Below are 23,049 nucleotides of genomic sequence, written 5' to 3'. Positions count from 1 at the left end.
CATCAGAGTTCTGTCACACATTTTGGGCCAGATTACAAGTGGAGCGCTAATTAACACTCCCGCTCAAGTGTTAGCTGTGCTAGAAGTTCAGCTTTTTGCGCTCATATTATGAGTTTATAAGAAAACTGTTTTCGCTCGCGCACCAACCCGGATGAGTTGAAAAAGCCGAAGTTAGAATATCACGTGTGCGTTCACGTATTTCCCAATAGAAGTCAATGGGGGGGGGAAGTTGAAAAAAACCTAACACCCTACTCGCTCACAAACACGTTCGCATATTCTCATGTGCGCTAACCCAACATGAATATATGAATATTTCACATTCAAATGTTCTTCTCATAGCAGAATATGTTCTATTTATTCATAAATAAAAAAGTTTTTTACATATATCTGATGCTATTTTGGTACAATCCTATATTATAAAAGACAAGTGTTTGTCTGAAGCCGTCATGCGCAGTACAGACAAACACTTGGCCTTAGATTCTATTCTCGCGCACCTCGGCATAGCTGACAGCTGACAGATTGGGAGCGCGAGGTACACAGCATACAAGCTACAAGCAGCTGTGAGATAGGGAGCGCGAGCGGCAACGCGCTCCCCAGACCTCACAGCTGTTTGTGGCCGATGGGAGCGTCGCGAGGGGCGTGGCCGGGCGTCGCGAGGGGCGTGGCCGGGCGGGTGTTGCCGCGATGGGGCGTGGCCGGACGGGGTCCCGCGAAGACAGAGCCAGAGAGGGAGCATTGGAGAAACAATGGGTGTACTGTACACACTATAGAGGCAGCTTCCATACAGTTACACTACATTTTAATAGTTTTTTTTCCCCCAAGCAGTATTGATAGTTAGGAGGAAATGGAGCATGGCCACTACAACCCATGTGGATTTTTCTAATCCTCTCAGAGAGCAGAGTACAGGTAGCCCTCAGTTTACGCCGGGGTTAGGTTCCAGAAGGAATTGTTGTAAATCGAAACCGTTGTAAATTGAAACTCATTTTATAATGTAAGTCAATGGGAAGTGAGGGAGTTAGGTTCCAGGCCCCTCTCAAAATTGTCACAAGTAACACCTAATACATTATTTTTAAAGCTTTGAAATGAAGACTTTAAATGCTAAACAGCATTATAAACCTAATAAAATAATCACACAACACAGAATATATAATTAAACTAAGTTAAATGAACAAATACATTTGCTAAACAGCATTATAAACCTAATAAAATAATCACACAACACAGACTTAACTTGCATTTTTCTGCAAAGAGTTCTTTCTATGCATTCTAATCTGGACTGATTTATATACAGGAAGATCTTGTTTCTTTGAAATCTGCTCAATAGCTCAGGTCTGGTTAAACTGATTCATTTCAGCTTGCTTGGCTTTGCTGCAACACAAGCGGACAGCTCCACCTACTGGCTATTTTAATAAATGCACTGCTTCTCAATGCTTTTCAATAGCAGTCACATGACTGGAAAAAAAGGTTGTTATTCTGAAACGGTGTAAATTGAACCGTTGTAAAACGAGGGCCACCTGTACTACACAATCTCATCTGCAGCAATCCCCTCCCCCTTCTCTCTGGCTGAGAGAGCAGTGCTGAATGTTTCACAGCAGCAGATTTAAACACATTCACAAACTGTCTCTGAACTCCAAGGATAGAGGTAAGAGGATCCAGAGCAGTTATCTCTTATTATTAATGTTATCTGCTTCTCTTATGTGCAGATAAGTGCCGTCAGCCTCCCTCTCTGCAGCTGAGAGCTTACACAATTAAACAGTTTATTTAACCCATTTGTTCCTTAATACCTTAAATAACCTAAATATGTGTGTGTATATCTGTGTGTGTGTGTATATATATATATATATATATATATATAATGTGTGTGTATATATATATATATATATATATATATATATATACACACACATTCAAATGCGTGGAGCTAACTGAGGGGCGGGGCTAAATACCACCTAGTTAAAATACTTGCTAGGTGGTATTTAGCCCCAGTTCATGTATCGTGAACCCCCATTTGAATAACCCACGAGCCGCCACTGCTCTGAGGTGGTGGACAACAATTAGCCCGGATACGATCAGGTTGATTGACACCCCCTGCTACCAGCTGATTGGCCGAGAATCAGCAGGGGGCGGTATTGCACAAGCATCTCACAAGAAATGCTTGTGCAATAATAAATGCAGACAGCATATGCTGTCGGCATTCATCAATGTGTGGCGGACATTATTTGCTACAGCAGATCATGTTTGACCGCACAATAATAAATCGGCCCCAAAGGGTGCAAGAAAACCTAAGCTCCAAGGTGTTCGATCTTCACCAAGTGGGACACTGTTAAAGGGACAGTCAATACCAGAATTGTTGTTGTTTAAAAAGATAGATAAACCCTTTATTACCCATTCCCCAGTTTTGCATAACCAACACAGTTATAATAATACACTTTTTACCTCTTTGATTGCCTTGTATCTAAGCCTCTACAAACTGCCCCCTTATTTCAGTTCTTTTGACAGACTTGCATTTTATCCAATCAGTGCTTACTCCTAGGTAACTTCACGTGCGTGAGCTCAATGTTATCTATATGACACACATAAACTAACGGCCTCTAAAGGCAAAAAACTGCCAAAATGCATTCACTTAAGAGGCGGCCTTCAAGGTCTAAGAAATTAGCAGATGAGCCTACCTAGGTTTAGCTTTTAACTAAGAATACGAAGAGAACAAAGCAAAATTGGTGTCAAAAGTAAATTGGAAAGTTCTTTAAAATTACATGCCCTATTTGAATCATGAAAGTTTATTTTGGACTTGACTGTCCCTTTAACACAAGTAACAGGATAACTTTCTTATCTGTTTTACATTTGTTTATTTTGTTGAGGTTTTTGAGTATAAAATAGTTTTTATTGAAACCACCTGTATATTTATCTTTGCTGCTTTAATTACATATTAAATTTCATTTAGTATCCTTAACAAATAATTAGCGCTTTACGCTTTGTTTAATAGAGCACTTTAAATGACTTTGCATAATAATTGTAAATGCACAGACATTCAAAGCAGAAGCAATTTGTGTAAATAAATAAGTCAGCAGATTATTTTATATTGCTTTTCATTACAGCATATGTGCTTCATTATTTCTATGCTATTTATTTGTACAGTTAGCAACGAACACGCTTAATTATAGCTCATTACAGAAATCCCATTTAACTCTGAGATATGTATGAGCAACTAATTAAAAATCATGATGACCTTGTTTTGAGCAATCAGAATTTTTTATTTTTTATTTTTTTTAAATACATAAATTTAATACTGTTCCAAAAAAAACAATACTGTTCCCCTCAGCTGTCCCAAATTTTGCAGGACAATCCTGAATTAGGACCATAATCCTGTAATATCTCCATCAGAGTTCTGTCACACATTTTGGGCCAGATTACAAGTGGAGCGCTAATTAACACTCCCGCTCGAGTGTTAGCTGTGCTAGAAGTTCAGCTTTTTGCGCTCATATTATGAGTTTATAAGAAAACTGTTTTCGCTCGCGCACCAACCCGGATGAGTTGAAAAAGCCGAAGTTAGAATATCACGTGTGCGTTCACGTATTTCCCAATAGAAGTCAATGGGGGGGGAAAGTTGAAAAAAACCTAACACCCTACTCGCTCACAAACACGTTCGCATATTCTCATGTGCGCTAACCCAACATGAATATATGAATATTTCACATTCAAATGTTCTTCTCATAGCAGAATATGTTCTATTTATTCATAAATAAAAAAGTTTTTTACATATATCTGATGCTATTTTGGTACAATCCTATATTATAAAAGACAAGTGTTTGTCTGAAGCCGTCATGCGCAGTACAGACAAACACTTGGCCTTAGATTCTATTCTCGCGCACCTCGGCATAGCTGACAGCTGACAGATTGGGAGCGCGAGGTACACAGCATACAAGCTACAAGCAGCTGTGAGATAGGGAGCGCGAGCGGCAACGCGCTCCCCAGACCTCACAGCTGTTTGTGGCCGATGGGAGCGTCGCGAGGGGCGTGGCCGGGCGTCGCGAGGGGCGTGGCCGGGCGGGTGTTGCCGCGATGGGGCGTGGCCGGACGGGGTCCCGCGAAGACAGAGCCAGAGAGGGAGCATTGGAGAAACAATGGGTGTACTGTACACACTATAGAGGCAGCTTCCATACAGTTACACTACATTTTAATAGTTTTTTTTCCCCCAAGCAGTATTGATAGTTAGGAGGAAATGGAGCATGGCCACTACAACCCATGTGGATTTTTCTAATCCTCTCAGAGAGCAGAGTACAGGTAGCCCTCAGTTTACGCCGGGGTTAGGTTCCAGAAGGAATTGTTGTAAATCGAAACCGTTGTAAATTGAAACTCATTTTATAATGTAAGTCAATGGGAAGTGAGGGAGTTAGGTTCCAGGCCCCTCTCAAAATTGTCACAAGTAACACCTAATACATTATTATTATTAGGGGGGGGAGAGCCAAAGAGGGGGGAGAGAGAGAGCCAAAGAGGAAAAAGAGCCAAAAAGGAGAGAGAGCCAAAGAGGGGGGAGAGAGAGCCAAAGAGGAGGGGGGGCAGAGAGCCAAAGAGAAGGGGGGGGCAGAGAGCCAAAGAGAAGGGGGGGACAGAGAGCCAAAGAGAAGGGGGGGCAGAGAGCCAAAGAGAAGGGGGGGGCAGAGAGCCAAAGAGAAGGGGGGGGCAGAGAGCCAAAGAGAAGGGGGGGGAGAGAGCCAAAGAGAAGGGGGGGGGAGAGAGAGCCAAAGAGAAGGGGGGGGAGAGAGAGCCAAAGAGAAGGGGGGGGGAGAGAGAGCCAAAGAGAAGGGGGGGGGAGAGAGAGCCAAAGAGAAGGGGGGGGGGGAGAGAGCCAAAGAGAAGGGGGGGGAGAGAGAGCCAAAGAGAAGGGGGGGGGGAGAGAGAGCCAAAGAGAAGGGGGGGAGAGAGAGCCAAAGAGAAGGGGGGGAAGAGAGCCAAAGAGAAGGGGGGGAAGAGAGCCAAAGAGAAGGGGGGGAGAGCCAAAGAGAAGGGGGGGGAGAGCCAAAGAGGGGGGAGAGAGAGAGCCAAAGAGGAAAAAGAGCCAAAAAGGAGAGAGAGCTAAAGAGGGGGGAGAGAGAGCCAAAGAGGGGGGGGGGGAGAGAGCCAAAGGGGGGGGAGAGAGCTAAAGGGGGGGAGAGCCAAAGAGGGGGGAGAGAGAGAGCCAAAGAGGAGAGAGAGCCAAAGAGGGGGGAGAGAGAGCCAAAGAGGGGGGAGAGAGAGCCAAAGGGGGGGGAGCCAAAGAGGGGAGAGAGCCAAAGAGGAGAGAGAGCAAAAGAAGGGAGAGAGCCAAAGAGGGGGGGGAGAGCCAAAGAGGGGGGGGGGAGCCAAAGAGGGGGGGAAGAGCCAAAGGGGGGGGAGAGCCAAAGAGGGGGGAGAGAGAGCAAAAGAAAGGATGGAGAGAGCCAAAGAGGGGAGAGAGAGAGCAAAAGAGGGGAGAGAGAGAGCAAAAGAGGGGAGAGAGAGAACAAAGGAGAGGGGGGAGAGAAAGCAAAAGAGAGGGGGGAAAGAAAGCAAAAGAGAGGGGGGAAGAGAGAGCAAAAGAAAGGGGGGAGAGAGCAAGGGGTGGGACCGCTGTTCTGAAAAAAATGGCCCGTGTACACGGGCTTTAGTACTAGTATATATATATATACATATATACATATATATACACCTATATATATACATCATTATATATAGGTATAGATATATACAGATATATATATTGGAATATCTATTTATAAATACTTAGAATATATTTTGCTATGTGCAGAACATTGGAATGTGAAATATTTACAGTAAATACATGGTTAAACCTTTATGAAATAGGAATATTGCATAAATATGTCTTTACATGTTTTCATCTACTGCAAAAGGGCTCCACTGCACTTATATATATATATAGGAATGTATGTGTTTATTTGTATGTGTATATATATATATATATATATATATATATATATGTGTGTGTAAATACATATATATGCATATAAATACAGAAATACATATGTACACACATATAAACATATATATATATATATATATATACACACACACACATACATATGCATCTTTAGACATGTACAGTATATGTATGTACCTCAATGTTAAAGGCCTTTGCCTGCCTTTTTTTCTAGCACCTGAGATCTCATATCGTTGAGCCCTTATAACTTTTTTGTGCAATAAATGATTGTGTTTACTTACAATACGAGCAAATAATCCCAGCGATAAACCCCTTATCGCACGAACACGAAAAGTTAGCGTTCCACTCATAATCTGGCCCTTTATTAGAAAGCCCCACTACAATTTTACAAAATGAATGTCTAATCATGCCCTAGGCTTCCCACTAATGGAGTGTATACAGTATATTTGTGTATACATGTGTATTTATGTGCTTATACATGTAAATATGTATGTGTACACATACATTCATATATACACATATAAACACATGTATACACATATATAGACATTTATTTATATATATATATATATATATATATATATATATATATATATATATATATATACATACATATATACAGTCGTATGCAAAAGTTTAGGCACCCCTGACAATTTCCATGATTTTCATTTATAAATAATTGGGTGTTTGGATCAGCAATTTCATTTTTATCTATCGAATAACTGAAGGACACAGTAATATTTCAGTAGTGAAATGAGGTTTATTGGATTAACAGAAAATGTGCAATATGCATCAAAACAAAATTAGACAGGTGCACACATTTGGGCACCCTTGTCATTTTGTTGATTTGAATATCTGTAACTACCTAGCACTAATTAATTGGAACACACAATTGGTTTGGTGAGCCCCTATAAGCCTTAAACTTCATAGACAGGTGCATCCAATCATGAGAAAAGGTATTTAAGGTGGCCAATTGCAAGTTCTTGTTCTCTTTGACTCTCCTCTGAAGAGTGGTGACATGGGGGCCTCAAAACAACTCTCAAATGACCTGAAAGCAAAGATTGTTCAACATTATGGTCTAGGGGAAGGCTACAAAAAGCTATTGCAGAGATTTAAGCTGTCAGTGTCCACTGTGAGGAACATAGTGAGGAAATGGAAGACCACAGGCACAGTTCTTGTTAAGGCCAGAAGGGGTAGGCCAAGTAAAATATTGGAGAGGCAAAGGATGGTGAGAACGGTCAAAAACAGCCCACAGACCACCTCCAAAGACCTACAACATCATCTTGCTGCAGATGGTGTCACTGTGCATCGTTCAACAATTCAGCGCACTTTGCACAAGGAGAAGCTGTATGGGAGAGTGATGCGGAAGAAGCCTTTTTTGCACACACGCCACAAACAGAGTCACTTGAGGTATGCAAATGCACATTTGGACAAGCCAGCTTCATTTTGGAAGAAGATGCTGTGGACTGATGAAACAAAATTGAGTTATTTGGTCATAACAAGGGGCGTTATGCATGGCGGCAAAAGAACACAGCATTCCAAGACAAACACTTGCTACCCACAGTAAAATGTGGTGGATGTTCCATCATGCTGTGGGGCTGTGTGGCCAATGCCGGTACTGGGAATCTTGTTAAAGTTGAGAGTCGCATGGATTCCACTCAAGTATCAGCAGATACTTGAGAATAATGTTGAAGAATCAGTCACAAAGTTGAAGTTATGCCGGGGCTGCATATTTCAACAAGACAACGACCCAAAACACTGCTCAAAATCTACTCTGGCATTTATGCAGAGGAACAAGTACAATGTTCTGGAATGGCCATCCCAGTCCTCAGACCTGAATATCATTGAAAATCTGTGGGGTGATTTGAAGTGGGCTGTCTATGCTCGGCAACCATCAAACCTAACTGAACTGGAGATGTTTTCCAAGGAGGAATGGTCCAAAATACCTTCATCCAGAATACAAACTCTTATTACAGGCTAAAGTAAGTGTCTAGAGGCTATTATTTCTGCTAAAGGAGACTCTACTAAATATTGATGCAATATTTCTGTTGGGGTGCCCAAATTTATGCACCTGTCTAATTTTGTTTTAATGCATATTGCACATTTTCTGTTAATCCAATAAACCTCATTTCACTACTGAAATATTACTGTGTCCTTCAGTTATTTGATAGATCAAAATTAAATTGCTGATCCAAACACCCAATTATTTATAAATGAAAATCATGGAAATTGTCAGGGGTGCCTAAACTTTTGCATACGACTGTATGTATATATATATATATATATATATATATATATATATATATATATATATATATATATATATATGTATATATATACTTTCAAATACATTACATATTGTACTAATAGTTACATTTTTACATAGCTATACAGACACAAGGTAGGTCTTATAATTTATAGTCTTTACAAGATTGATTTGTTTGTAAAGATAGAGAGATTTTTCTTTTCAATGATTCTAGGTTGCTGTAGGATTTGGTGGTGTCCAGGAGGTTATTCCACAGTTGAGGAGCTCTAAATGAGATGCCGACTGACCAGCTTCCTTGTTGCAACGGGGAATGGAGAGTAGAGTGTAAGAATAGGACCTTAAGTTATAGGGGGAGTGGGGAGCAGGGGTTAGCATACTGCTCAGGTAGTGTGGGAGATTCTCAATAAAGTGGTTAGAGACTTGGCTGATTTGTTATTCTATAGCTAGAAAACAGAAATGTCTTGTAATTATCAGGTGTTTAATGTCCCTTTAATGTCACATTTAAAAAAAAAATCTATTTTAGAAACTGATACCAGTCAAGAAGCCTCCCCGGACAGACCACAAAAAAAATTATCTTTTTCTAATTATTGCAATTAATCTTTTAGGTGATGTGGGTAAACTTTACATTTACCCTTTTAAATCACCAACAGCCCACATAATAGTATCCACATCAACCAGTTGCTGACTTTTGACTCTATAAATCTTTAGATAGAAGGGGGAAATGCCCCTGTCCAATTCTCACAAATAATACAGCCAATAACCCTATGATTAATCTTAATTGATTAATTAATTAATGTATAAGTTTTCTAGGAACTAACATTCAAAAAGGATCTGATACGTTTATCAAATAAGTTCATTATAAAGTTTTTGACATGGTGGGCCCTGTTACTAAGATTTTTAAAATATCTAAGGAAGATTTTCTTTATCAGAAATTGATTGTCAATCAAAAGTGAGTTCAGCAAACAGTTCTCAAATCTAAAATACTAATACAGGTTTTGTCTATGGAACATGTCTCCTTAGAGACACTAATTATAAAGTCAATGACCTGGCTACAACAGATCTAGGTTATGAAGTCAAGGGTTTTTCTTTTCAGGGAACCTTTCACTACACAAATTTTAACTATGCTAAAAAAAATCTACTTTTAATATGGCTAAGTCTTCAGTTAGGAAAGCCCTATAAATTAGCCAAAACATGAACATTGATGAGAGGGCCAGGAAACTTAGGGGTTGGTTTCCTGGTCGCTCAAATTTCTCAAATAGACCCCTTGCTTATAGTAACAACTCCAATAATACCAACAATACACATAATCTTTGACGTTCTCTCCAAATGTCTTCCCCTCTCAAGACAGTTCCTTCTAACTACATGAATCAAAATTTAAACTATTAGATTGATATCGCACAGGCAACTTTTCTCTTCCACATACATTTGTTTCCCAAAAATGTTAGGTGGGTAATTTTACAAAAATTGGGAATTTTTAGGGAGAAAAGGGGAGATGAACAGGATGCCAGGGGAATTTAAAGTATGTCTGTCACCTGGTGGGGGGGGGGATTTAATACAGCACTGCAAGAGAGAACTGTTTAAATATTTCAATGTGTGCATTATTATTCAACTGTGGCATGAAATTGGATTTATTTCTAAAATTAGTATGGATAAAGCCTTCACACATTTGTTCGGCTAAAGTATCAGGTTCAAAAACAGGAATTTGTGACTGATCAAGTCTCATGTCCATTATATCTGTTAATATCCCCTTCAGACTTTTTTCAGCAAAATATTTTTGCATTGATAATTTTTGAGTAAACCGGTTCAAATCCACAAACAAAGAAAAAATATTATGTTTGCTTGTAGGGCTCAACGATAAACCCCTTCCCAATATCCTCACCTCATCGTCTGTTAGAACATGTGATGACAAACTGAAAATCCCCTTACTTAGTGCCTGTAGTCTTTTCTCTCTGACGGCTGTTCCACGCCCTCTACATCCCTGTGTATGTATGGTCTTTTCCCTTTTTGGGGTGTTGTAAGAGAGACTACAGGCTCCAGGTAACTGGATATGGTCTTGCTTCCAGGATTGTTGGCGCGGGCCCTGCTCTAAAAAAGGTTGTGCAGAGACAATATGTTCAGCAGAGGGCCCTAAATTGGAATCAAAAGATACAGTACTCCCATGATGTTGTGCAGTTGTTTCACTAGGTCTATTGGATACCCCATAATTAGATACAGAACTTCATGTGTGAGGATAGTTAGAACTATAGTTTGCATTATTACTAGCAGGGGGACCTCTAGGTGAAAGCTGACTTCCAGATACTCTAAACGATACTCTTGACCATTGTTTATTATTATTAGACTGCCACTGATGTCTAGAACCGGTATCTATATGAGGATGGTACCCTCCATCAGACTCCCACCTTTCAGAACAATCATTTGAACGTTGATATCTAGGGGAAAATCCACTAGAGTGATGGTGAGACCTCTCATAAGAATAATGGTGAGGCCTCTCACCATTGTTCACATATGTCCTTTCCTGGTTATTTCGGTAGCCATTCTGATGGTTTTGGTAACTATTCTGATGGTGATAATTCTAATCTGAATTGGTATATGTATCTTTAATCTTATTATGATTTGTTATAATGTTCATCCTGACCTTGGTTATTACAATATTCATCCTGACCTACCGGGGGAGATGTAAACACTACTTGCTTTTTATTAAAAGTAAAAACTACCCCTTTTTTGTAATCTTCCTCATCTCTAACTATTTTACGATTTTTGTTCTCCATTAGATCTTTTTGATAGGTATCAGTTTTCTGTAATGCCATATTGTTAAGATCTTCATATAATTTCAAAGTTTTGAATTTGTCTAAACTAATTTGTATAGTGTCAGTCTCCTTAGAGGTCTTTTCCACTAGTATTTTTCTATGGGTAACCAGGATTTTCATCAGAGTCTGCGAACAATCATTAAGTGCTTCCTCCCATTTAGATATAAGAGTGGGATCTTCCTTAAAGGAACAGTTTTTAAAAATCCTGAGGCCCCTTGGAACCTGTTTCTTATCAATGTATTTCTGCAACATTTCTGCATCCAACCAATGTCTGCATTCTGTATTAATGGCATCCTCCAATTTAGCAAACAAGGCATGAATCGAGAGGTTGTCAATAGAATGCTCTTCAGTGGGTACAGAACTCAAAGATGAAGCATGAGAGATCAATAATAGCCTCTTATTGGTTCTTTCTCCCACGGAGAGCATCCTATTTGTTAGAGTGTTCTACTAGTAAATATAACCAATAAATCCAATATTCAAACGTGAAGGATAAATAATCCTAAAAATAAATTATCTTTAAATATATAATCAGAGTATCAATAATACATATAAATTATATAAGTCTTATACTTATAATAAAATTAATGTGTTTCTAAAACCAAGGTCCAAAATTATTCAGACCAAATCTAAATACTATATTAGATATAACTTGGTGTAATATTGTCCCTGATATAAAGTAATATCTCAGGGATAATTCACATAAACAATGTGACAAAATGTAAAAACGATGTAGCTAAATATATAAAAGTGTGATGAAAGCAATCAATATTCAAATATATAAATGTGATGAGAGCAACAATATTCAAGTGAACTTAACCAACGTGCAACATACCACAATGTGCCAATATCTCACATACCATTCACATTGCAGTAAATAGAACAATATACATTGGAGTGAGTAAAACAGTAATATGTGCAAATATCTGTATAACACAATAGCAAACACGATGCCTATAAACATATACAGACCAAGAGATATATATCGTCTATCATCGGTATAGAGCAGAGCTGCAAACCTCAAGGCCGAAGCCTAAGAATAGTCAAGAAACAACCGGAGCCAAGATAGCCCCAGAGAGGTGTGCTGGAAACAGGTCAATGAGATTTCTCTGAAGACGGTAGCACTCCCGACAGAACCAGACGAAGTTCAATATTATAGGTTTAGATGTATGGTCTATGTATATATGTATTTATATTTTTTTATAAATACATATATACATTATATTTTTTTTATACATTCCAAATGGGTCACTATTTAGAAGATATAGGTCTTTATTGATGGTTCGCTCTCTTCTCTCCTTCTTCCCGTATCCCCATGCCTATCCGGCCTATGAGATAGTTATGGAAGATAGATTAGAATTACACACTGATTTATGATTGGCCTGGTGGATATAACATGAGATTGGATCAATATTATTATAATGTTATGTTCAGATTATGAAATGTATTTTATCACCATGATGTTGTAATGCACTGAATACGTTTATTAGATTTATTATTATTTCTGTATATTTTCTTATATATATTTTTGTATATTTTCATATATTTTTTGTTTATAATAATGGTCTATTATGGACATTGTTGTCTTTAGATTTTAGATCAATATTATTATTATTAGTATCGGTATTGTATAATTCTGTATATATACAAGCAGTTTTTTATGTCATGTCACGTAGGTATTGTGTATATATATATTATGCAGTATCATGGCTGTTTGTGATATTTGTAATGTGACAGGCCGGCATTTAGGGGGCGTGTGTTGTTTGCTGTGCTTTGATTGGACCTGGTAGTAGTTATATTGTGCATGAGGAGTAAGGTATTTTATACAGCCTGATGAAACGGCTAGTTTTTAGCTGAGAAACGAGTTGCTGGTTTTACTGACTATTAATAAACAGTATTTTAAATTATATACTGCCTGCTCCTCTTTTTGGCACTATCCTGCATACCCTGTGTGGGTTACGCTCTAACCACCTATCCGGAACCGGCATTCCACCACACCTCTTTGGTTTACCGACTGCTGTCACCGGATTGGATAGTGTGGACCGTCTGACTCTCTGGGTTTCCTGATCCGTGTGGTCTGTCTGTCGGGTGACTCTCAATAGATCCGACCTGCTGTGTCTGGCACTATTGACGTGCCCCTGCTCCTGTGAGTAGTTTTCTGTAGGGGGGGACATCCCATTGTGCTGTGTTGCTGCTCTTCAGACATTATTGTCCTATTTGGCGCCTCTCTGTTTCTGTTCTACACAGGATCTATCACTTCAAAGGGTTAATGACCATTAGGCCACTGATTTTACTATTAATATATGTAGGGTAGATCTCCCTACATAACATGCAATTGTTTTTAGCATGCCCCAATTGTGTTTTGGGCACAGAAATTGATGCCAACCCTGGCATAGGTGCTGTAATTCCCATTTTTTTTTTATAAGTAACTGATATTTTCAATGGGTTAATGACCATAGGGCCACTGATTTTACTATTAATATATGTAGGGTAGATCCCCCTCCATAACATGCAATTGTTTTAAGCCTGGCCCAATGGTGTTTTCGGCACAGCAATTGATGCCAACCCTGGCATAGGTGCTGCAATTCCTATTTTTGAATAAGTAACTGATATTTTCTAAGAGTTAATGACCATTGGGCCAGGCTAAAAACAATTTCATGTCATGTAGGGGGATCTCCCCTACATATATTAATTGTAAAATCAGTGGACCAATGGTTATTAACCCTTTGAAAATATTAATTATGTATTCACAAATGGAAATTACACCACCTATGATAGAGTTGACATCAATTTCTGTGCCCACAACATAATTGGGCCAGGATAAAAACAATTGCATGTCATGGGGATCTACCCTGTGTATATTCATAGTGAAATCAGAGGCCTATTGGTTATTAACCCTTTGAAAATATTAGTTACTTATTCAAAAATGAGAATTACAGCACCTATGCCATGGTTAGAATACATTTCTGTGCCCAAAACACAAATGGGCCAGGCTAAAAACAATTGCATGTCATGGAGGGGGATATACTGTCTGTATATATTCATAGTGAAATCAGTGGCCCAGTGATTATTAACCCTTTGAAAATATCAGTTACTTATTCAAAAATGAGAATTACAGCACCTATGCAAGGGTTGGCATCAATTTCTGTGCCCAAAACACCATTGGGCCAGGTTGAAAACAAGTGCATGTCATGGAGAGTTATCTATCCTGTATATATTCATAGTGAAATCAGTGGTTCAATGGTTATTAACCCTTTGAACACATCAGTTACTTATTAAAAAATGAAAATTACAGCACCTATGCCAGGGTTGGCATCAATTTCTGTGCCCAAAACACCATTGGGCCAGGCTAAAAACAATTTCATGTCATGGAGGGGGATCTACCCTACATATATAAACAGTAAAATCAGTGGCCCAATGGTCATTATGTAATGATCTGATTGTGGTTGTGGATCTCAACTGCGGAAAATATATGATTGTATGCCTTACTTTAAGATACAATGAGGAAGTTACAATGTATCTGTCTGCATGGCAGCTGAAAGTTACTATTTGATTTAAATTCCTGATCAGTATTTCTGAATCAGGTTGTACAGCAGTTGTTAACCAAACGCACCGTGGATGGGATACACTTTTCCTGATAGTCACTGAGCACACAGGAGGAGCGTTGGTCAGTACAGATGCAGCAGGCTGTTAGTCAATTGAAGTGTGATACACGCTGATAGCTGTGCTGTTTGTGAGAGCTGACAGGCAGATGGGTGGAGCAGGTATTAAGTGCTGTGCTGTAGCATTACTCACAAAAGTTCAGTCTGAAGTTTATCACGCTACTCCTGAAGCGTGTGAAGAGAAATATGAGGAGGTATCCTGTGAGTGTGGTCCAATGTAAGTTAAGCGTCTGTACAAAGTTATAAAGTTCACAACTTATATCGGATGAGACTGCAGTTGCGGTTTGGAAAACACTTGATCTGCCAGAGGCAATTAAGCAGGAAAATAATGCAGCAGCGGTGTTTGTTAATCCAAATTAGGAAATGTTCAGACTTAGCATATAAGTCTCTTTCAGTTTCTCTAGTAGGCTCCGTATTAGAAAAGGTTTAAATACCTTCAGATAGTTAGACTTGAACAGAGAGAGGTAAATCCCTGCAGCAGGTCTGTGAAGCTGTATGCTAAACTGGAAACAATACTGAAGCAGGGAGGGAGGCGTGTCCAGGCTTTAAATAACCTTGCTAGGTGTGAGCACAGGTAAAATTAAAGGGACAGAAAGGAATAAGGAAATCCATGACATACCCCCCACCTCAGGGTAGGTGCCCCGCAGCTACGAATCTAGGTCGTTCTGGATTCCTCCTGTGAAACAGGGATACCAATTTGGGAGCATGAACATTCGAGGAAGGTTCCCAAGAGTTATTCTCCTCAGAGAATCCCTTCCAACGGATTAAGTATTGAAGAGTTCCACGGTAAATACGGGAGTCCAGGATGGCATCGACTTCGTATTCCGTGTCCGAATCCTGTAAGATGAGAGGAGGAATCTGGCTGGCCACCTGTCTAGTTTCGCAATGAGGTTTTAACAAAGAGACGTGGAAGGTGGGATGAAGTCGAAAGGTAGAAGGCAGATCCAAGGTAACAGCATTTTGGTTCACAACCTTTGTGATAGGATAAGGACCAATGAAGACAGCACTAAGTTTCTTGCTGGGGGTTTTCAGTTTTATATTCTTGGTCGACAGCCAGACCAGATCACCTATTTTATAGGAAGGTGGTTGACGTCTTCGGAGGTTGTAGTAACGTCTCTGATGAGCCTGAGCATCAGCTATATGCCTCTTGAGTTCTATGAAAAGATCCTGGAGATCCTTAGTGAGGTCATCAACCTTGGGACAGTTTGAATCTGTCCGAGGGTGAAGTTGGAAGGAAGGGTGAAAAGCATAATTCGCAAAAAATGGTGTCTTGGAAGTAGTGGAACTTGTAGAATTGTTGTATGCATATTCAGCCATAGCAAGGGTATTAGCCCACTGGTCTTGGTGGTTGGAACAATAAGAACGAATATACTGTTCGAGCCATTGGTTTATTCTCCCTGTTTGGCCATTTGATTGGGGGTGAAATGAGGAGGAGAATCGGAGTTCTACTTGCATAGTGTCACATAATTTTTTCCAGAAACAAGAGGTGAATTGACTACCTCTATCAGTTACAATGGAATCTGGGAGACCGTGTAATTTGACGATGTTATTCAAGAAAAGAACTGCAAGTTCTGATGAAGTTGGGAGCTTATGATATGGGAGGAAATGGGCCATCTTGGTAAGATGATCAACAACAACAAGTATGGTATTGTAACCAAGTGACAATGGAAGTTCGACGATGAAATCCATTCCTATGGTTTGCCACGGTCGGTCAGGTATCTGTAATGGTAAGAGTAATCCGAAAGGAGGTCTTTTTTCAGTCTTGGAAACTGTACATATGTGGCAAGATTGAACATATCTTTGCACAGAAGTTCTGATAGCAGGCCACCAGTACGTACGTGAAAGAAGATCATAGGTTTTGTGGATTCCAAGATGTCCTGCCATCGGTGAGTCATGATGTTCTTTTAACAAATTGTCTCGAAGGGAAGGTGGTACATAAAGACGTCCTTGGTGGTAATAGAGACCATCTTGTCCCAGTGTGAGTTTAAGCTTAGGGATGGAAGTATCTTTCTGTTGTAGGAGTTTAAGGACTTCAGGATAAGTAGGAGATAGTGTAATGAATTGCTCAGCTGGAATGACTGTACCAGGAGTATCGGAATGATGAGGATTGGTATCTTTTCTGGACAAGGCATCCGCTTTCCCATTCTTACTCCCTGGTCTGTAGGTTATATGGAAATCAAACCTTGATAGGAATAAACTCCATCTTAGCTGTCTAGAGGATAAGGTACGGTTAGTCAGTAGGTATTCCAGATTTTTGTGGTCCGTATATATTAGTATCGGAAATTTACTGCCCTCTAGGAGATGTCTCCAGTGTTCTAATGAGACCTTGATCACTAACAACTCCTTTTCGCCTACAGGGTAGTTATATTCGGCTGGTGTCATTACTCGTGAAAAGAAGGCAACAGGGTGGAGTGGATCTTCTGGAGTTTTACGTTGAGACAGAATGGACCCTAGAGCGTAGTTGGAGGTGTCAACTTCAAGTACATAATGGGCATCAGGGTCTGGAAACTTAAGAATCGGTGCTTTAGTGAAAACATCCTTAAGGTGTTCAAAAATAGCCTGTGTTTGGGGTGTCCAGTGGAATGTAGTTTTGACACTTGTAAGAGAAGTTAAAGGCTTAGTAAGAGAGGAATAATTCTTGATGAATTTCCTATAGTAATTGGAGAAACCAAGGAATTTTTGCAGGTCCTTTTTGGAGGAAGGTATGGGCCAGTTTTTAATAGTTTGCACTTTTGAATCATCCATCTGAATTCCTGTGGGAGTGATAGTATAACCCAGGAATGTAATAACAGAGGTGTGGAAGATGCATTTTTCCAATTTGGCAAAAAGTCGGTGTTGTCTAAGGCGAGAGAGCACCCAACGGACGTGTTTTATATGTTCAATGATGTTAGTAGAGTATATCAGAATGTCGTCCAAATATACAACTACACAGATGTCAAGGAGATCACGGAATATATCGTTTATTAGATATTGGAACGTTGCCGGGGCATTACAGAGCCCGAAAGGCATCACCTTATACTCATAGAGCCCATATCTTGTTCTGAAGGCGGTGAGCCACTCGTCTCCTTTTCGGATCCTGACGAGATTATAGGCTCCACGTAGGTCTAATTTAGTGTATATGGTGGCTTGACTGAGACGTTCGATGAGTTCGGGAATTAGAGGTAAGGGATAGCGGTTCTTGACAGTCCGTTTATTAAGTTCCCTATAATCAATTATAGGGCGTAGGGAGTTGTCCTTATTTCTGACGAAGAAAATGCCGGCCCCAGCAGGGGAAGAAGAGGGTTGTATAAACCCTTTCCTTAAATTCTCTGAAAGGTAAGTTTTGAGGTGATCTAGTTCAGGCTGTGATAGAGGGTATATGTGCCCGTAAGGAATGGAAGCTCCTGGAAGTAGTTGAATAGGACAGTCGTACGGGCGATGTGGAGGAAGGGACTCTGCTTCCTTTTCACTGAATACATCTTGAAAATCTTGATAGTCAGAAGGAATAATTCTTCCAGTAGGATTTATAGAACAGATCAAGGAGTGATGAAAACAGGTGTTCTTGCAATAATCTGAGAGGAATTCGACTTTGAGGCGATCCCAATGTATGGTGGGTTGATGCGTCTGTAACCATTGTAGACCAAGCACCAGGGGAAACATGGGAGAATTTATCACATCAAAGGATATGAATTCAGTGTGTGCACTTGACGTGGAAACCTTGATGGGAATAGTTTGGTGTGTAATAGGACCGGAACTAATTGTATTACCATCAATAACTCTAATGGACACAGGTCTTGCTTTCAACACAGTGGGTATTTTATTTATAGTGACAAAAACAGAATCAATATAGGAAGAATGTGCCCCAGAGTCGATGATGGCTTCACTGATTTGCTGGTGTAGATCCCACTGTAAGGTAAGAGATAAAGAGCAGTAAGCAACTTGGTTAACATTAGTGGTTAAGCACGTGGTTTTTCTGAAGGACTTACGTTTCTTCTGCCTTTGTAAGATAGGACACTCTCTTACAGTATGTGCATTTGAAGCACAATACATGCAGAGGTTGTTTATGTGTCTGCGATTCCTTTCTTCTGGTTGTAAAGGGCCTCTAGTGAATCCCAAATCCATAGGTTCTGAGGTTTGAGTGACTGTAGGTTTTTGGTAAGTAGTAGAGGGTCTTGTGATAATATCCATACCTTGTTTTTCTGATTTGCGTTCTCTCAACCTTCTATCAATCTGAATGCTTAGTGTGATTAGTCCTTCCAAGGACCTAGGAAGCTCAATGCGAGCGAGTTCATCTTTAAGGGCATCATTTAGACCTAGACGGTACTGATTCCTAAGGGCAATATCGCTCCACTCAGTATCTTTACTGTATTGCTTGAACTCAGTTAAATATTCCTCCACCTGCTTTTTCCCTTGTTTAAGAGACTTCATTTTAGTCTCTGCAGTAAGCTGAGTGTTAATATCTTGATAAAGAATTGCCATTTCCTTGAAGAAGTCTTCCAGTGATGTTAAAATAGGATGATCTTGTTCAAAGAATGAGTCAGCCCACTTGCGGGGTTCACCTCGCAGAAAAGAAATGACCGTTAAAACCTTAACTCGTTCAGTTGCGTAGGTTTTAGGTTTTAGACTGAAAAGAAGATAACAAGAGTTTTTGAACTGAGAGAACATAGCCCTGTCTCCAATTTGTCGGGCATAGAGACTTGGGGTTCTGGGGTAGCCTATGGTGTGGCTGATTTATTCATTGAGTCTTTTATTATATTGTTGAGTGTCTCATTTTGAACTTGTAATTCTCTAAGGCCATGACTTAGCTGATCCACCCTCTGGGAGAGAGTGTAAACAATTTTAGGTAATTCCGCTGGATCCATTTTTATTGGCTTCAGTATTATGTAATGATCTGATTGTGGTTGTGGATCTCAACTGCGGAAAATATATGATTGTATGCCTTACTTTAAGATACAATGAGGAAGTTACAATGTATCTGTCTGCATGGCAGCTGAAAGTTACTATTTGATTTAAATTCCTGATCAGTATTTCTGAATCAGGTTGTACAGAAGTTGTTAACCAAACGCACCGTGGATGGGATACACTTTTCCTGATAGTCACTGAGCACACAGGAGGAGCGTTGGTCAGTACAGATGCAGCAGGCTGTTAGTCAATTGAAGTGTGATACACGCTGATAGCTGTGCTGTTTGTGAGAGCTGACAGGCAGATGGGTGGAGCAGGTATTAAGTGCTGTGCTGTAGCGTTACTCACAAAAGTTCAGTCTGAAGTTTATCACGCTACTCCTGAAGCGTGTGAAGAGAAATATGAGGAGGTATCCTGTGAGTGTGGTCCAATGTAAGTTAAGCGTCTGTACAAAGTTATAAAGTTCACAACTTATATCGGATGAGACTGCAGTTGCGGTTTGGAAAACACTTGATCTGCCAGAGGCAATTAAGCAGGAAAATAATGCAGCAGCGGTGTTTGTTAATCCAAATTAGGAAATGTTCAGACTTAGCATATAAGTCTCTTTCAGTTTCTCTAGTAGGCTCCGTATTAGAAAAGGTTTAAATACCTTCAGATAGTTAGACTTGAACAGAGAGAGGTAAATCCCTGCAGCAGGTCTGTGAAGCTGTATGCTAAACTGGAAACAATACTGAAGCAGGGAGGGAGGCGTGTCCAGGCTTTAAATAACCTTGCTAGGTGTGAGCACAGGTAAAATTAAAGGGACAGAAAGGAATAAGGAAATCCATGACACATTAACCCTTTGAAAATATCAGTTACTTATTCAAAAATGGTAATTACAGCACCTATGCCAGTGTTGGCATCCATTTCTGTGCCCAAAACTCAATTGGGCCAGGCTAAAAACAATTGCATGTCATGGAGGGGGATCTATTGTGTGTGTATATTCATAGTGAAATCAGTGGCCCAATGGTTATTAACCCTTTGAAAATATCAGTTACTTATTCAAAAATTAGAATTACAGCACCTATGCCAGGAATGGCATTCATTTATGTGCCCATTGGGTCAGGCTAAAAACAATTGCATGTCATGGATGGGGATCTACCCTACACATATTAAGAGTAAAATCAGTGGCCCTATGGTCATTAACCCTTTGAAAATATCAGTTACTTATTCAAAAATGAGAATTACAGCACCTATGCAAGGGTTGGCGTCACTTTATGTGCCCAAAACACCATTGGGCAAGGCTAAAAATAATTGCATGTCATGGAGGGGGATCTATCTTACATTTATTAACAGTAAAATCAGTGGCACAATGGTCATTAACCCTTTGAAAATATCAGTTACTTATTAAAAAACATAATTTATGTAAGAACTTACCTGATAAATTCATTTCTTTCATTTTGGCAAGAGTCCATGAGCTAGTGACGTATAGGATATACAATCCTACCAGGAGGGGCAAAGTTTCCCAAACCTCAAAATGCCTATAAATACACCCCTCACCACACCCACAATTCAGTTTAACGAATTGCCAAGTAGTGTGGTGATAAAGAAAGGAGTAAAAAGCATCAACAAAGGAATTTGGAAATAATTGTGCTTTATACAAAAAATCATAACAACCATAAAAAAGGTGGGTTTCATGGACTCTTGCCAATATGAAAGAAATTAATTTATCAGGTAAGTTATTACATAAATTATGTTTTCTTTCATGTAATTGGCAAGAGTCCATGAGCTAGTGACGTATGGGATAGTAATACCCAACATGAGCTAGTGACGTATGGGATAGTAATACCCAAGATGTGGAACTCAGAGTCACTTCCGCTGAAAAAAAATTAATCCACAACCAAAAATATAAGTTTATTCTCATAATGAAAAGAAAAAACTTAAACATAAGCAGAGGAATCAAACTGAAACAGCTGCCTGAAAAAAGTTACCAAAAACTGCTTCCGAAGAAGCAAATACATAAAAACGGTAGAATTTAGTAAATGTATGCAAAGAAGACCAAGATGCTGCTTTGCAAATCTGATCAACTGAAGCTTCATTCTTAAAAGCCCACAAAGTGGAGACTGATCTAGTAGAATGTGCTGTAATTATCTCAGGCGGGGCCTGACCCGACTCCAAATAAGCCTGATGAATCAAAAGCTTTAACCAAGATGCCAAGGAAATGGCAGAAGCCTTCTGACCTTTCCTAGAACCATAAAAGATAACAAATAGACTAGAAGTCTTCCTGAAATCTTTAGTAGCTTCAACATAATATTTCAAAGCTCTTACTACATCCAAAGAATGTAAGGATCTCTCCAAAGAATTCTTAGGATTAGGACACAAAGAAGGGACAACAATTTCTCTATTAATGTTGTTAGAATTCACAACCTTAGGTAGAAATTTAAATGAAGTCCGCAAAAATGCCTTATCCTGATGGAAAATCCGAAAAGGAGATTCACAAGAAAAAGCAGATAATTTGGAAACTCTTCTAGCAGAAGAGATGGCCAAAAGGAACAACACTATCCAAGAAAGTAGTTTAATGTCCAAAGAATGCATAGGCTCAAACTGAGGAGCCTGTAAAGCCTGCAAAACCAAATTAAGACTCCAAGGAGGAGAGATTGATTCAATGACAGGCTTGATACGGACCAAAGCCTGTACAAAACAGTGAATATCAGGAAGCTTAGCAATCTTTCTGTGAAATAAAACAGAAAGAGCAGAGATTTGTCCCATCAAGGAACTTGCAGACAAACCCTTATCCAAACTATCCTGAAGAAACTGTAAATTTCTAGGAATTCTAAAAGAATGCCAGGAGAATTTATGAGAAGAACACCATGAAATATAAGTCTTCCAAACTCGATAATAAATCTTCCTAGAAACAGATTTACGAGCCTGTAACATAGCATTAATCACTGAGGCAGAGAAACCTCTATGACTAAGCACTAGGCGTTCAATTTCCATACCTTCAAATTTAATGATTTGAGATCCTGATGGAAAAACGGACCTTGAGACAGAAGGTCTGGCCTTAATGGAAGTGGCCAAGGTTGGCAACTGGACATCCGAACAAGATCCGCATACCAACACCTGTCAGGCCATGCTGGAGCTACCAGCAACACAAACGATTGTTTCATGATGATTTTGGAGATCACTCTTGGAAGAAGAACTAGAGGCTGGGAAAATATAAGTAGGTTGGTAACACCAAGGAACTGTTCACGCATCCACCGCTTCCGCCTGAGGATCCCTGGACCTGGACAGGTACCTGGGAAGTTTCTTGTTTAGATGGGAAGCCATCAGATCTATTTCTGGAAGACCCCACATCTGAACAATACTGAGAAAACACATCTGGATGGAGCGACCACTCCCCCAGATGTAAAGTTTAACGGCTGAGATAATCCGCTTCCCAATTGTCTATACCTGGGATATGAACCGCAGAAATTATACAAATGAAGTAGCAAAATCAGTAGAACAGCTGACAGAGTAAATCACATTTGGTATGATGATAAGGCT

General features: G+C 39.7%; 1 long non-coding RNA gene across 1 annotated transcript; it reads right to left on the bottom strand.

The window, feature by feature from the left end:
* Window positions 1–18,419: 18,419 nt before the first annotated feature.
* Window positions 18,420–18,689, bottom strand: LOC128652135 (uncharacterized). The gene is made up of 2 exons (XR_008401279.1): window positions 18,612–18,689; window positions 18,420–18,531 (listed from the first exon to the last, which is right to left on the bottom strand). It is a non-coding gene; the product is annotated as an uncharacterized LOC128652135 (long non-coding RNA).
* Window positions 18,690–23,049: the final 4,360 nt, after the last annotated feature.

The sequence above is a fragment of the Bombina bombina genome, chromosome 3, assembly GCF_027579735.1.
Source record: "Bombina bombina isolate aBomBom1 chromosome 3, aBomBom1.pri, whole genome shotgun sequence".
Lineage (NCBI taxonomy): Eukaryota > Metazoa > Chordata > Amphibia > Anura > Bombinatoridae > Bombina > Bombina bombina.
The sequence above is the reverse complement of the archived record's forward strand: the minus strand, read 5'-3'. Positions and strand labels throughout refer to the sequence as shown.